At 42.2% G+C, this 14,086-nt stretch overlaps 1 protein-coding gene across 11 annotated transcripts in view; it reads left to right on the top strand.

Annotated features, from left to right (window-relative positions):
- The first annotated feature begins 2,181 nt into the window (after window positions 1-2,181).
- The window catches only part of baz2ba (bromodomain adjacent to zinc finger domain, 2Ba), a 67,888-nt gene continuing 55,983 nt past the window's right edge, over window positions 2,182-14,086 (top strand). For all 11 annotated transcript variants that reach the window (XM_030091200.1, XM_030091172.1, XM_030091190.1 and 8 more), the window contains exon 1: window positions 2,182-2,399. The gene's annotated coding sequence lies outside the window, so the exon portion shown is untranslated. The remainder of the gene's footprint in view (window positions 2,400-14,086) is intronic.

Genomic DNA, 14,086 nt, shown 5'->3' with positions numbered 1-14,086 from the left:
CTCTTTTAGACAGACATGCTGTCTCCCTTCCCCCTTCCCTTCCCTGTGGTGTGCTTTCTCGCATTGCAGTCATTGTGCTGGCACTTATTATGTTACAAATGACCGAGGTACGGCAGGCATTCTCAGTGTGCATGCAAAGAGGGCCCACCCTTCTATGCTACTAGCGCCTTCTCCTAATGACGATGCTCAGAGTGCCCCCCGACGCCGCCCCATGCAGCCCTCTCCCCCATTCCCGCCCCCATGTGCTCTCTTTAATGAAGATTCTCCAATGCAATTAAAAATCCTTGCTTCTTGCTGCTACTGTATGACAAACAGGGCCACTGTCATTCCTCATGGCCTGTCATTCCCGCTACAAAAGGCGGAGGAGATGGAGAAATACACCAGGGTGCCAGTGGCTAGAGACGGATAGAGAGGATTGTGTACGTGTACGCGTGTGTGTATGTGTGTACGTGTATGTCAGTGTGGCTGTGTGCGTTTGAAGAAGAGCAAAACCCCCCATCTCAACAGGTAATGGAAAGGGGCAGAGAGAAAAATCAATGACCAAAGAACATGGAGAGCAAGCTTATAAAATGGCTTTAACGGCACACCACACGCTGAATAAGGGGTTTCTGTGTCCATCCTCCAAACTCTCATGATCATGAATGTTTTAACAGACCCCCACTCATTCGCCACCTTTTCCTTTTTTTTAATCACTCACAAAAATGACTGATTTCTGAGTAACATCTTTGCAATTGTTGCAATACCATCAAAAATGTTACAGTGACACTTTTGGAATGTTGTAACTTAACAGTGCAAAGTGAGAAGAAAAGTGGGAGAAAAGAGAGAGGGGGAAGAGAAAAATCAGGATACATTTATGGTCATTTATAATGTTTATGGAGCATTAATATGAATGTGCCTGTAAACCAACACTCCATCACTCCGCTAACAATGAGTTCATTGTTTGTACGTGATTTATGAGATGTCCATAAACTAACAGTGAACAGTTTGTTAATCCAGTATAATACCTGTTAATGTGGATACAACCAGTGGTGATGTGACACTTGGGGGGGGGGGGGGGGGGGGGGGGGGGAGAGAAAGAGAGAGAGGGAGAGACACACCAGTTGGCTCTGGCTCTGTGACCCATCCTCATCCTCATCAGGGTGGGGCTTTTAAGAACAGTTGCCCACTCCATCTGCAAAAAAAAAAAAAAAAAACCCTCCCCACCATCAACATCACCACCATCCCTCCATCCCTCCACCCCACCCCCTTGTTGTTTTCCAGTTGAATGAAATAATCTTCCCCGTCTGGAAACCCAGTCTGGGTCAGAGGGCCTGCGTTCAGCCTGTTGCTTATTGTGTGTTCAGAAGAGGAGGTAAAGCATACAATTAGGCACAGATGGCTGTCTTTGCCAGGCAATGTATTGATCCTATCCCGAGGAAGAGCTGTCCCGTTTCTGTTTTTGTTTCACAAATGCCTTCTCATTTAGAGCCCGCGTGGAACTGATTTGTATTTGTTTGATCATGCATCTGAGGGATCATGGTTTGGTCAGTTAATAGTCAGAGACACGTGTAATTTTGATCAGAGCTGACACATAGATAGATAGATAGATAGATAGATAGATAGATAGATAGAGAGATAGTGTATCAATCTTTCAGTTTCCGTAATTGATAATTACAGTAAAAGAAATGTTCTCACTTACGATTTTGAAGATAAATTACTTTAAAAGACAAGAAATAAACTGATCTTGTCTCTCCCTATTAATTACTCTAACTTTCAAAAAACTAACAAAAAAGGATAAAATGCAGTCAGACGTCTTCAGCATGAAGTGAAATTAATTTTAATGTGTAAAAACAAATTTGAAAAAAAACACGCAAAGTCGATATTATTATTATCATTAAATAAATTATTGAAACGGTCAAGTTGATAAAAGTAGCAATCAAACAATTATTTATTATTTCGACGGCATTTGTTTACCCGCGTGACGTGACGCCCACTAAACAACATGATAAATAAAGTTACCGCCGCATCCCTCCCGCTCCGCGCCTCGGACCTAATGACAAATGTCGCGTTTAAAGTAATAACGGTCAATTACAGTATCCGTCCTTTCCCCAGGACCGCTGCACAAATAATAAGTTTTCTTTGTGTGGCAGTAGTGAGCTGACGTCAGGTCGGTTCCTTGAAGTGGAGCTGAATAAACCTTGAGAAGAGTCTCCTTCAATCTGCTGTTAGTAACTAACACACACACTCACACACCGAGACTCAATTACTGCCCAATTCCCTTCTTTATCATTCGTCCCCGACCTCTTTCATAACCAAAACCGACCAAGGAAAAAAAGAGGCGACAAAGAAGACCGAGCCGAAGTGTTAGTTCAACTAAAAACCCACGTTGGAAATAAGTAAAGTGTCGAAACTAAAAGAAGGTAAGTGTTTTATTTCACGGACGCTTTTTTTCGCCCCATCACAGAACAAGCGATGAGCTGCGTAGAGCTGGCTTCGCCTCGACTTTCTTAAGCTCTTAGAGTAAAAAAACTGCTTTACAGATAGTTTCTTGCTTTCTTGTTGCGGTGTTTTTCATCCGGTCATCGTGTCTTGTCGCCGTTCGCGGTTCGTTGGGTCAAAGTTTTTCTCTGTTTTAACACGAAAACCAAGTGTTTTTCCCCCCTTCTCTCTCTTCTTCTTCTGAGAGCTGACCTGATAGTGGGAATCGTCTTTGTGTCCCTCTTTCCTTTTTCTCTCTCTCGCACCGTTCGGCTCGGTCGTATTTCGATAAACTTGTGTGTTTGTTTGTTTGTTTTTCTTTAATCGAATGGAACTTTTTTCTTTAAGGTTTGTGTGTTTTGGGTTGTTCGGCTGCGTGTCGCTTGTTTTTGTGTCGCTGGATGTTGTAACCGTCAGCGTGAAGGGGGGCGAAGAGAGCTGGACTGACTCTGCTGCTCCTCGCCGTCCGTCCGTTAAAATCCATCCAGCTTCTTCAGTCCCTCGACGCGAAAATAATAATAATGATAAAAAAAACAATTAGCGGCAAATACATAAATACCCCCCTCTCTCTTTAGATGTGTTATATTGTTTTTATTTCCCACAGTAGAGTTTTGAGCTGTTTCTTTGGGGTTTTTTTTTTTCGTTTCGTGTTGCTGCGGCCAGCCTGGCGGCGAGCTGCCTGCCTGCGCCGCGGTCGCTTCCTCAAACCGAGCGTCGTGCAGCAGGCGAGCTCGCAGCCGCTCGGCCGAGTTGTTGAAATTTATCCCTTTGTGTATATTACAATATCCTCCATTTTTTTCTGCCCCTTCCAAAACAACAAGCCTCTCGCCATCTTGGTTATTTTAAATTCGCCCCTCAAGCACCCCTACCTTTCTCCCCTCTCTCTCTCTCCCTGCTCTCTCTCTCGCGCACATACACACAAAAACAGACGGGCGACTTTAAAAGGAAATGGATCCACGTTTTTTCTTCAAGTTTTTTACCAAAGTTTTAGAGTTTACACGCGGGATCACGTCCTGCTTGTACTTTCACAGAGGGAATTACAAGATTACGAGTGAGCATTTGAAGTCAGTTTATCTCATAAGATGGTGTAGTTTGCCTTCATAAGTGAGGTGTTTGTCTTGAAAAGGGAAAAAAAGGCACATTTAAAGAGACGCGTTGTAATTTTTTATGACGGGGATTTTTTTTGAAATCCCAGAGGCAGGTGGAAACATGGGGATGTTTTATTACAGCCACATTTAGGGAAACGTGTTTGTTGCGTTTTAACTAAATATTATGTGTGATAACAGTGTTTGTTCAGAGCTGTCTAAACATGAATGAATGAATGAATGAATGAATGGAGGAAACAGGAAGACATATAAAGACTCGTTTTTAAGAATCAACTTTAATACACCTGTATGTAAAAACAAAATTTGACAACAAACATTTGTGTAGTTTTTAAATGTTGTTGACTGTTATTCCAAAGTTGAATTGATGTTTGAATGACGGATTTGTAAAAATTGACAAGTTTAAAATGTGTACGCTGACATTTGTCTCATCATAACTGCACGCACAGTTAGGATCTGTTACTTGTCTGCAACAGTTTAGATAAGAGGATCTTGGCAGACTGTAAAATGGTGACCCTATTTAATTTCTGTCATCCATCTTACAAAAGGTGTTGTTATAGCTCACGCTCTGTCCCTTCCAGTTAAAATGAAAAAAAAAAAAAATTGGCCCCACTTTCGTCCCCATATGCTGTAAGCAGTTTAAGAAAGAGGAGGAGGGAAAAAGAAAACAAACTGAACAAATGCTTTGAAATGGAAAATCTGATCATTTCACCTCCCACCTCTTTTGTTTGCCCGTTTATTGCTGCAAAGCTGGAGTGCAGAGGAGCAGATGTTTAGCCAAACATGAAGGCGCGGTGCTTCTGTCCTTATGGGGATGGCTCTCCCTCCTCTCACTGCTGATGCATCGACATGACAGCTGCTTGATTTCATGGAGCTGCTAAGAAGCCATTAGTGGTATCAGTGAATTGAAACGGAACAGTGTCTCCCAGTTTTCTATCCCTATTACAACTGTCTATTGTTAAGTGTCATCTTGTGCAGATTTGTTTGAATCTCTGTATTTGTGTGTGTGTGTGTGTGTGTGTGTGTGTGTGTGTGTGTACGTACACACACACACACACACACACACAAGTCCTGCAGCTGAACATACAACCGAGAAGAGGTACTAATGTATTTGTGCACTGTGTTTTCCCATAATTTGAGAGAGAGAGTGAGCAAGAGCAAAAGTGAAAAAAGGGGAACAAATCTGTCAGAGTTTGTTTGGCATGTTGGTTTGAAATGAAAGCACACTGTGCTACCTCAAGCACACTCAAATCAGAGATGTCTCTCCTTGCCAGGGCCAAGAAAAAAGTCAACTCTAGGCTGGAGTTTTATTCTCTCTCTCTCTCTCTTTCTCTCTCTCTCTCTCTCTCTCTGCATCTCTTTTTCTTCCTCAAATTGGAACTGTTGTTTTTGAAGAGATAAAGGAGGACTTCTGCTTGACTTGAACATTCAGGAATTAAGGATAGACATAGTTAAGCCCTATTTGCATGTCTACCAAAGTCACGGCAAACGGTTGCTATTGACTAAGCTGATTAGGTGAAATTAGGTTCACGAGCTCTGTGTCTGGGGGTGCTGAATCTGACAGAACTTGGACAGCTTTTGAGAAGACAATCCCATGTGCACACAAGGCTGTATTCTCCATAATCCTTTACTATTGAATATGTGACTATCTTCTTTTTATGGAGGAAACCCATAGTTTGTGTTCTTTGGAAAATGAAGTGAGTTTTATAAAGTGTGCATGATATAGCAATCAAGTCATATGGCTGAGGCGGCACCAACACAACTGTGCTACTTGGTTTTGCAGTCGAAGTAGGTGCAGCGCATATCATGTGAAGGAGTCATCAGTTCAATTACAAGTGCACAGGTGTACACTTGAATCTATTTCCCAGTGATGGCCGTACCGACAGCCACACAGCCACACTCTTCTTTTGTACCAACTTTCTGAGTGTTTTCATGCTTCTCATTGCTTTTTGATATCGCACCAAACTTTTACTTACTTTGTAGCGATAGTGTGAGCAGTGATCTTTCAGTATGGTGGCCCAGAAGGATCCGCGAAACTGTAAAAGCCACAACCACAAAAGCCACTATACAGACGCAAAGGCCACAACCGAAGTGCACAGTGGTCAGACTAGGTTTTTTTTCCAGGGGACAAGATTTTGTGGCAGACCTTTTTATGTAAACTTTTACTTTAGAATAAACCGTTTCTTTCCAAATGGGAGATCTGACAGCATAATTTATTATTTCAACACACCTGTCTAATCCCTGTAGCTGTTTATGAGACAGATCTTACTTTCTAACTCAGAAGCGAACCCAGAAATTGTCCATCTGAAAATAGTCCGTCATAAAATATTGTCCCCCGGAAACCAAGCCTGTTCTTGTGACCGCTGTGCGTCAAAGCCACCCGTTGTGACTTTTGCTGCTGTGTTGTGGCTTTTGCCATTGCATTGACCCATCTGGGCAACCTTATTTCAGGGATCTTTTTGCTTTAAGCAGAAGAAAGGAAAATCCAGTCAGATAATGTGGCAGAAGTGAAGTGCTCCTTTACTTTTGATTGGACCGAGACACCTTTATACTGTAATGGTGCACCTTGAATCATGACATAATTGAAAAGGACAGTATTATAGCTTTGTTTGAATCTGTGCCAAAGATGAATCCTGCAATGCAACTAAAGTAGCAATGCAGAATATGTATTTAACTTTCTATTTTCCCTTAAGCAGTACTAGTTATTTGAAATGTAATACACTTATTCTTTTTCCACTTTTGTTCAATATCACGTCACTTGTGACTTTGGTGTGCATTTTTATTATATTTCAAAATAATGTGGCTGATATTTGCCTAAAGCCCAAAAGGAGAATACGCATTAATAATGACAAAAAAACAAAACTGTGCATTAACACACATATGCTAATGTACAAATGTGCAAAGGTATAGCCAGCATTGTTTTTACGGTCCATGCAAAGTGCTTAATTGAGTGTGAGTAACTTCCAGCCTTAATATTTCATGGCATTGATGTCAGTGTGTTATATTTAGTCAGAGATTAATAAGACCCACAAACAATCTATTGATAATAATGGCCATCTGGGAGCGCTGTCAAATCTCTGCATGTTAGTGCTGACGCTGAGCTGTGAAATTTAGAGAGGAAGCAGAGGTCTGCTCCCCGTTAACCAAATGATTCAAGGACTAATGTTAGAGACAGCCGTCCATCCTGGGCATAGTTTCCCATTCCTCCTCATCGCTAAGTCATTTGCTTGAGAATCTATCACGGACACACACACACTCAAAGCAAGAATGACAAACGGAAAAATGCACCAAGAAACCGAGGACTTTAGCAGATGTTTTGGAAGTAGCCACTAATCCTGTAAGGACTAATGTTCCATTGAGAAGAATACACACCAGCGAAAGCCCTGAAAGCTAATAAGCATCAGATTGATAATACGTCGAATTGTTACAGATCAAATCGGCTCTGCTGCACATCTCCTGTTTTTGTGTTGTATACAGAGCCATGCAGGTGGCTCACTTATTGATATGTGTTTACATGGTCTCGCAGGTTAATGTCCTCCCAGCTGGAAAGTTGGTTAGCTCTCAGAAGATCCACCTAACCTTATGTTACCTTGCTATTTTGGTAGCGCTGCATGTTCACCGAATGTCCTGATAATAATCAGGGTACACAAATAATTGTCGAAAGTGCATGCTTGGTGACAGCTGCTTTCAAAATGAGTTTTTTGCCAAAGTTGTCTGCATCCATCTGTGTGGTGAGAAATGCATTTTGAAAAGGAATGACACATTTGTCTGTTGTTGTAGAAACAAGCAAGCAGTCTCAACTGTTGATGAAGACTAAACAAATCAACACCCATTTCAGTTTTCCCTGTGCATTTCTGTGTGGATTACATATTGTGGATTAATTACCCAACAATAGGCAGTGTAAAGTGCAAGTGGGTCACCCTGTGTTGACTTTCAGGAGACAGAAGACAGAGCGGCCAAATTTGGGAGGGAAAGGCGATAAGCTGCTTCTTTGCTGTTCGTCCCCTGGGCCTCTATTTATCATTCAATGTGAGAATTTCCTTGATGAAAGTCAAGGTTGTTTGTGCATGCTCTGTCTCGTTGGGATGTCTGTTTTTCCACCAGCAAGGTGAAAAGGTTGATTTTCCCCTCCAAAGAGAAGCCTTGTTTGGAAAGTCCACGCTAGTTTCTTTTAATGAAGTCTCAAAAGGTCCTCATGATTTTTCCACTTCAGGGCTGTTTTTGTTTTGTACATTAGTGTGGGGGTGAAAATACAGATGTACCTCATGTTTTGTTCACCACAGGTCTGCAAGCAAGCAAGTCCTCGTAATTCACTGTTTGTCTCGCTCGCATATTCATGCGGTAAAGACATCGCAAAGAAGGTTATCACTTTATGTGAGCTGAAAGCATCCATTTAATGTGGCCTTTACAAAACACAAGAGTGGCAAGAAACAACAACAAAAAAAAACATGGCAACATTATGAAAGCATTTCTTTTCTTGAAAAGAAATCACATCAGTTTTATTTGGCTTCTTGAAATGGAGACATTCAGAGTCTCTTAACATTAGCTGAATGAGGCTGGATTGGAACAGCGTAAACATGATGTTAGGGATTTTGTTTTTCTGTGAAAAAGCCAAACAAAATCTGTTCTCTCATTTTCCTCCCATTGCTGTCTATTTGTGTGGGTTCCCACCAGCATTTTATTTCAGTAGGAACTTGACTGTGGAAATGGCAATGAGGTCTGGAAAACCTGCTATTTGGTGTGATGTTTACCACACCTTGACATTCTCAATCTGTAGCAGGGGGCCTGTATTTACACATTTCTCTGCAATTCTCCCATGCTGACTGCGCTCAGATGGGAAAGGATACTGGGAATGGAAAGAAATAGGAAGAAGGTTTCGGATGTTGGAATGGGAATGATATTGGTTTCTCTATTGGTGTGCCTCCTGGGTCAGTTGGTTCTTGATGATAGTATAGAATAGCTTGTAGCAGGCAAGGGAGCTGTGAGCCTTGGAAGGTGTTAGGACGCACGTACACACGGTGACACACAGCCTACAAATACAAACAGCCTGACACGCACGCACGCACGCAAGCGCACACACACATGCACACTTGCTGTCAGAACACAAGCACTTATGCATAGGGTAAGGACACACACACACACACACACACACACACACACACACACACAAACATATGCACACACAAATGCATGAGATTGCGCCTCGACAGCCCCCTTTTATTGATCTTCTCCAGCATTTAAAATCTGGTCACTGCTGCCACAAAGGCTTTTTATTTTAGCTGCGCTGGCAAAGCCTTCTCCAAGCTAAGCCAGAATTTAAAATATTTAACTCCTACGTAACGCCATGAGAAATGACAGGGATGGAGGACAAACAAATAGGAACGCAGTTTAAAGCTGCACAATAGTTCTATGTGCATCTGTTCAGAGCTATGTTTTATGTAAGACACTGATACAATCATTTCTTTCTGTGCCGGCTGTGTAACTGCTGTAGTTTGGAGCAAAAATCTGCATATGCTGCATCTTTTCTTTCATAAAGTTTTTATGAATTGAAGGATATCCTCTGCTTCTATCCAGGAACGGTGGTTAAAGAAACAGACTTAAATGAACTTATCTTAGAACTGACCTGCGTGGCCTGACCTTGTTAGTTGTGCAGGCAGAAATGCGAGCAGTCATTGGATTAGTCATTACTGGACCAGGGACAAGCTGCTGTTTTTAGCATTTTAAGGTTAAAATAGGATGCTCATGTGTAGAGAGGCAACTCAACGATGTCTAATCCTCAGAAGCCGTATAGCACGCAGTCTTAGAGTCACAGTTATCTCTTTCTTTGTGTGTTGTGTGCTCCTCTTGCTCTTATTCTCCCAGCACACTAAACGAGGTATTGAAAAATAATTTCCCCTTTTTTCTTCCTCGGAAATTGTCAGTGTTCAGTTAGTCCCAGGTGGTGCGGAGGAAATGATCTGAGTAGCTCCGTTCTTGCTACCTTTCGAAATAATTTGTCATGAAAAGGTCAAAGCACATTTCAGTGATTTCAAAATGCTTCTACATTGTAGTGAAAATTTATGTTGCATTAACAGCTTATTAAAAACACCACCAGGCTGCCAAATCACATGGGTTTTTTTTTTCATCCAGTTGAACCTGCTGCTGCGCTGTTGTAGTTTTTTTTTTCTTGTCCAGCTCTGAAAGCCTAGCCCTGCTCAGTCTGTGGCATTGTCCCGTTTTCCCCCTCTCTCCGTCTGTTTATCGCTCTCTCTCTCTCTCTCTCTCTCTCTCTCTCTCTCTCTCTCTCTCTCTCTCTCTCTCCAGCTTGCGCTCTCTCTTTCTGAACGATGACACTGAGAGACAGCTGTAACGTGAGACGCCTCTCGATCCTGGCAGGGGCTTCGAAAGCTGAGGCAGAAGGGAGGGAGCGGGCCTTTATCTGAGGCTGGGGGCGCTGACCTCCTTCATTCCCCTTCTCCTTTTCTCTCCTCTGTCTCTGCATCTGCGAACATATCCTATCCTCCCCCCACTAAACGAAGCCAAAAGGACTGCACTTTTGAGAAAGGACCTCCCCGTACCAATAAACCTGATGAACAGAATTAGGTGTCATTCCTGGTTACGCCATTTAAATCTCTGATTTGCTTTAAATTCTTCTTGAAATTTAAATTTGTAGCATATTTCCATCTTTACTCAATTTTGGATGGAACGAAGATGCTGTTGAGGTTACGGCGAAAAGAGTCTTATTTGATTGACTTTTGATCTGTAAGCGCATTTATCTATGTGTGTGTGTGCTTGTGCGCTTTTGCATGTGGATGTAGATGGAAACAACCACACATCCCTTGAACTCTAGGCTACGGCTGCTAAATCCTCTGTGAGAGCTCCCGTGTGTAATCCAAACATTTAGAGCTAATTTAAGCATGCAGGCAGGAGCAGCATCCTTTAGGAAACAACAGCTCTCCCTTCCTCTCACTCTTGCTCTCTCTCTTCATCCACTACTGTGTGTATGTGTGCCTGTGTGTGTGTATCACACGTGTGTTTGTGTATGTGTGTGTATGTGTCTGTGTCTGTGTCTTGTTGTCGCTGGAGGGAAATGAAAGCACTCAATCACTCACCTGTCAGGGTACTTCAAAATCTGTCCACAACACAGACACAGGCACACATACACACACATGGACACATATGTGCATACACACTTACCCCTGAGGGTTTGACAGGACTGGCCCTTTATTGACTCCCTTGATCAAGGAGACAGTAGATCCATTTAATAGAAGCTCCACACTCACACACGTAAGCAGTGAAATCAAAGTGGATTCACATCTGCTCCCTGCACAGCTTCACTTTATCCATTTCCTCTTGTCCAGCAGTGCTGGTAGTCATTTAAAAATTTTGCCGTGTTGAATTGAATTATTAAAAGCCAATACTTATAGCCGACATTATGTTTTTATTGGAAGGAAGGCCAACTGCTATCTTATCACCGCTACAATGACATTACACCAAAAACTAGTTCTGATTCACCTTTTCAACTCATCTTGTGTTATTGTGTGGGGTGTAATCATGTCATGATACCAGCCCGGCCCGGGTGATAGGCACTGCTATGTTGGCCCTGGCCCCTTGTGCTCCCCAGTTGGCCGTGTTTTGTGCTGAGTGTTTTGGAAGGCCAGTTAGCCAAGAGGGTGCTGGGAGGAGATGTGACAGCTGTGTTGGTCACGGCTACTCTGACCTTCACACGTCATCTTGATGGATCATCAGGGCTGCAGCGATATGCTGAACCTGTTGTGTAGGCCTGATTATCCACTGGTGATGATCTGGTCGCATACTGTACTGATGCTGATATCAAAAACGCTTCCATGCACAGTCACCAACGAGTCCAGGATGACTTACGTATCTGACTGAGATTTATCTCGCAAAGAGAAGCAAGGAATAGAAGTGGATTGCCTAATGCAGCAACGGGCTCGCTGCCATTTTATAGAAAAGTTATCAGGGCAACATAAAATCATGCGTGCGCACAGATGAGAATACATCAAAGCACAAGTCTGGTATTTCATATCTATATTCTACCTCTCATAAATGGATTGCACTAATGTTCTGAGCTTTTCACCAGTCTCAAAGCGCTCTACTTCGCTGTGTGGTGTAACCCGTTCCCTTGAGATGGCACTTGCTCCATCAAGTCAAGGAAGAAACCATTTAGTGGAATGACAAACACACACACGCACGCACACACACATACACGCACACACAGCACCGGGAGGCTGGGTGGATTTAAATTGCACTTAGACAAATGTTTCTCACAAGTTCTTTATTCCTCCGTTCGCTCCCTTTCTTGCCCTGAACATACACTTACTCACATACAAAAGTACTTGCATAGAGATTCCATTTTGTCAGCTTTCAGCCCCAGATCATGTAACGATAAAAGATGCTGCCCTGCAGTTAAACACTGCCAGTAAATCACAGGGCAAAGAAAGCTGGGAGAAGCACTTATTTTTAAGCAGCATGAGAGACCACACTGGGGGTGGGGTGGTGGGGGGGGTTGAGACAGATAGGGTAAGACACGCAGAGAGGGAGAGAGAGAGGGGGGAAGAGAGAGCTTCTTTGTGCGCTGTGTACTGGCATTGTGTGTGATGAAGAGATGAATCACTGCTATTTAGGGATTGGTTTCCTGCAACTGATTGTGTGACGACTCGGTGGCGGACAGACTGTCAAGACTTGCCTGTTTTGTTCTGGGGGCTTCAGGAAAATGTCTGTGGCCAAGTCTCACTAACTCACTCCCACAGGGCTCGGTGTGCCAGAGATCAGCAGAGACAACAGAGACAAACACCTCACCAGTGTCGCTCATCTAACAAGGCATCAAATATTAAAACGCAAGGGATTTTAGCCCAATCTCAATATGTATATTTTCAGAGTACACTTGTTTTCCACGCTAGAATGCCAACAGATTTTTTTGTACTATAAAAATAAACTGGTGGCTCACATGAAGCATGGAGGGGTTGTTCTTTCTTTTTTTCTTTCCGCCTGTCTGTCTGTCTGTCTTTCTTCTTTCTGTCTGTCTGTCTTTTCATTTGGCGTACAAAAGTACGACCCTTGTATTTAACCCTGTGCAGATGCCTTGGAGCTGCTGTATGAATCTACAAGTAAAGTCAACATCTGTTTAGCTGAGGCAGCGGGGGTAGATTAGGGAAACCAAACAAGACCATTCAGAGAGACGTCATAACAGTTAGGCAGTGCACTGTCCATGTGCGAGCATGCCTGCAGAGTAAATGCAGGTAATTATAAGTTTGTGGATAGTTCCTGGGTTTTTTTTCACTTCTTTTCTGCCTTTTAAGTTAATTTGATGGAAATTACTAAGTTTGATGGCTATTATTAAGTTGACTTCAGATCATTCCTCAGAACGAAGTATCACTAATACCTCATATAACTGAGGGCAGTAATTTGTTGGATTGCTTTGATATGGGCTATAAAACAGTTTTGTGTTACATTCAGAAACAGAATTACAAGGATTCCTTTCTTATAACCTGATGTTTTTTCCCTTGTCGGGTGATTTGATTACCTCACAATTTGTGTGATGGTAAACAGTTATTTGAATTTGTCGCATATGATAAACATCCACATGATTATTTGATTACCTGACATAAACCTGGGAGCACCTGTAGTTATGGCTGATTGATTATTTCTTCGACGTGTTTTTGAGGAAACCCATTAACTTCTTTTACTCCATAGTGATTGTTCTTTGTGTTTTTGATTTACGTGGTAGGATAAAGAAAATAGGTTGAAGTTGGACAAAACTTATTTATTTTGAGCATTTTAAATAGCAAAGCTTGTGTTATTCAAAATACCTTCTTTTGGATTGTTGAATAGACTTTAACAATAGAAATAGAAGAAAGCTTGGCTTGTGTAGTAGTGCATTATTTGTTGGAGCCTTGGCATCATAAACTGACATTATTTATAAGGACACTGCAGCTGAAAAAGGCTTCGGGCTCTAAGGCTTAGGAAAGAAGTGTGTGTTTTGTGATATTTTATCCATCTGCCATTGATGTAAAACTGGTAAGATCTTACAGTGAAATGGGGTTAATAGACTAACAGCCTGATTCCCAGTCAGGCAAATGATGGCAGACAGCACTGGCTTTCTTATCCAGTGTAATTCACCTGCCTCGTGGCTGGCAAATCATTTTCTGTGCTGAAGCCTTGTGAGCAGAGATCCTTTAATCATCCACTAATAGGCCTTTATGAAAAAGCTGAAGATGAATTCAGCCTACCTGGCTCTCTGTTATCATTATCACTGCGATGAGTTATCAAAGTATTTGTGGGTGTGGGTGTGTGTGTGTGTGCGCTTTTCTGTGTGAGAGTGTAGATAATGAAGAGAACCATTACAGTTCGATCAGTTTGGTCATTATCAACACAGTCAGTCGAGGTGATTTCTGTTTAGGGATAAATTGAGCCGTAATCACAGATGTGTGTTACTTTATGAGCCACGGACTTTAACATGACAGGGGGATATCAGGAAATCACTTACAAAGTATGTCTTTTTTACCTTTTCAACAAGTTACATTTAA

Source organism: Salarias fasciatus, chromosome 1 (assembly GCF_902148845.1).
Source record: "Salarias fasciatus chromosome 1, fSalaFa1.1, whole genome shotgun sequence".
In the NCBI taxonomy this organism is placed as follows: Eukaryota; Metazoa; Chordata; class Actinopteri; order Blenniiformes; family Blenniidae; genus Salarias; species Salarias fasciatus.
The sequence above is the reverse complement of the archived record's forward strand: the minus strand, read 5'-3'. Positions and strand labels throughout refer to the sequence as shown.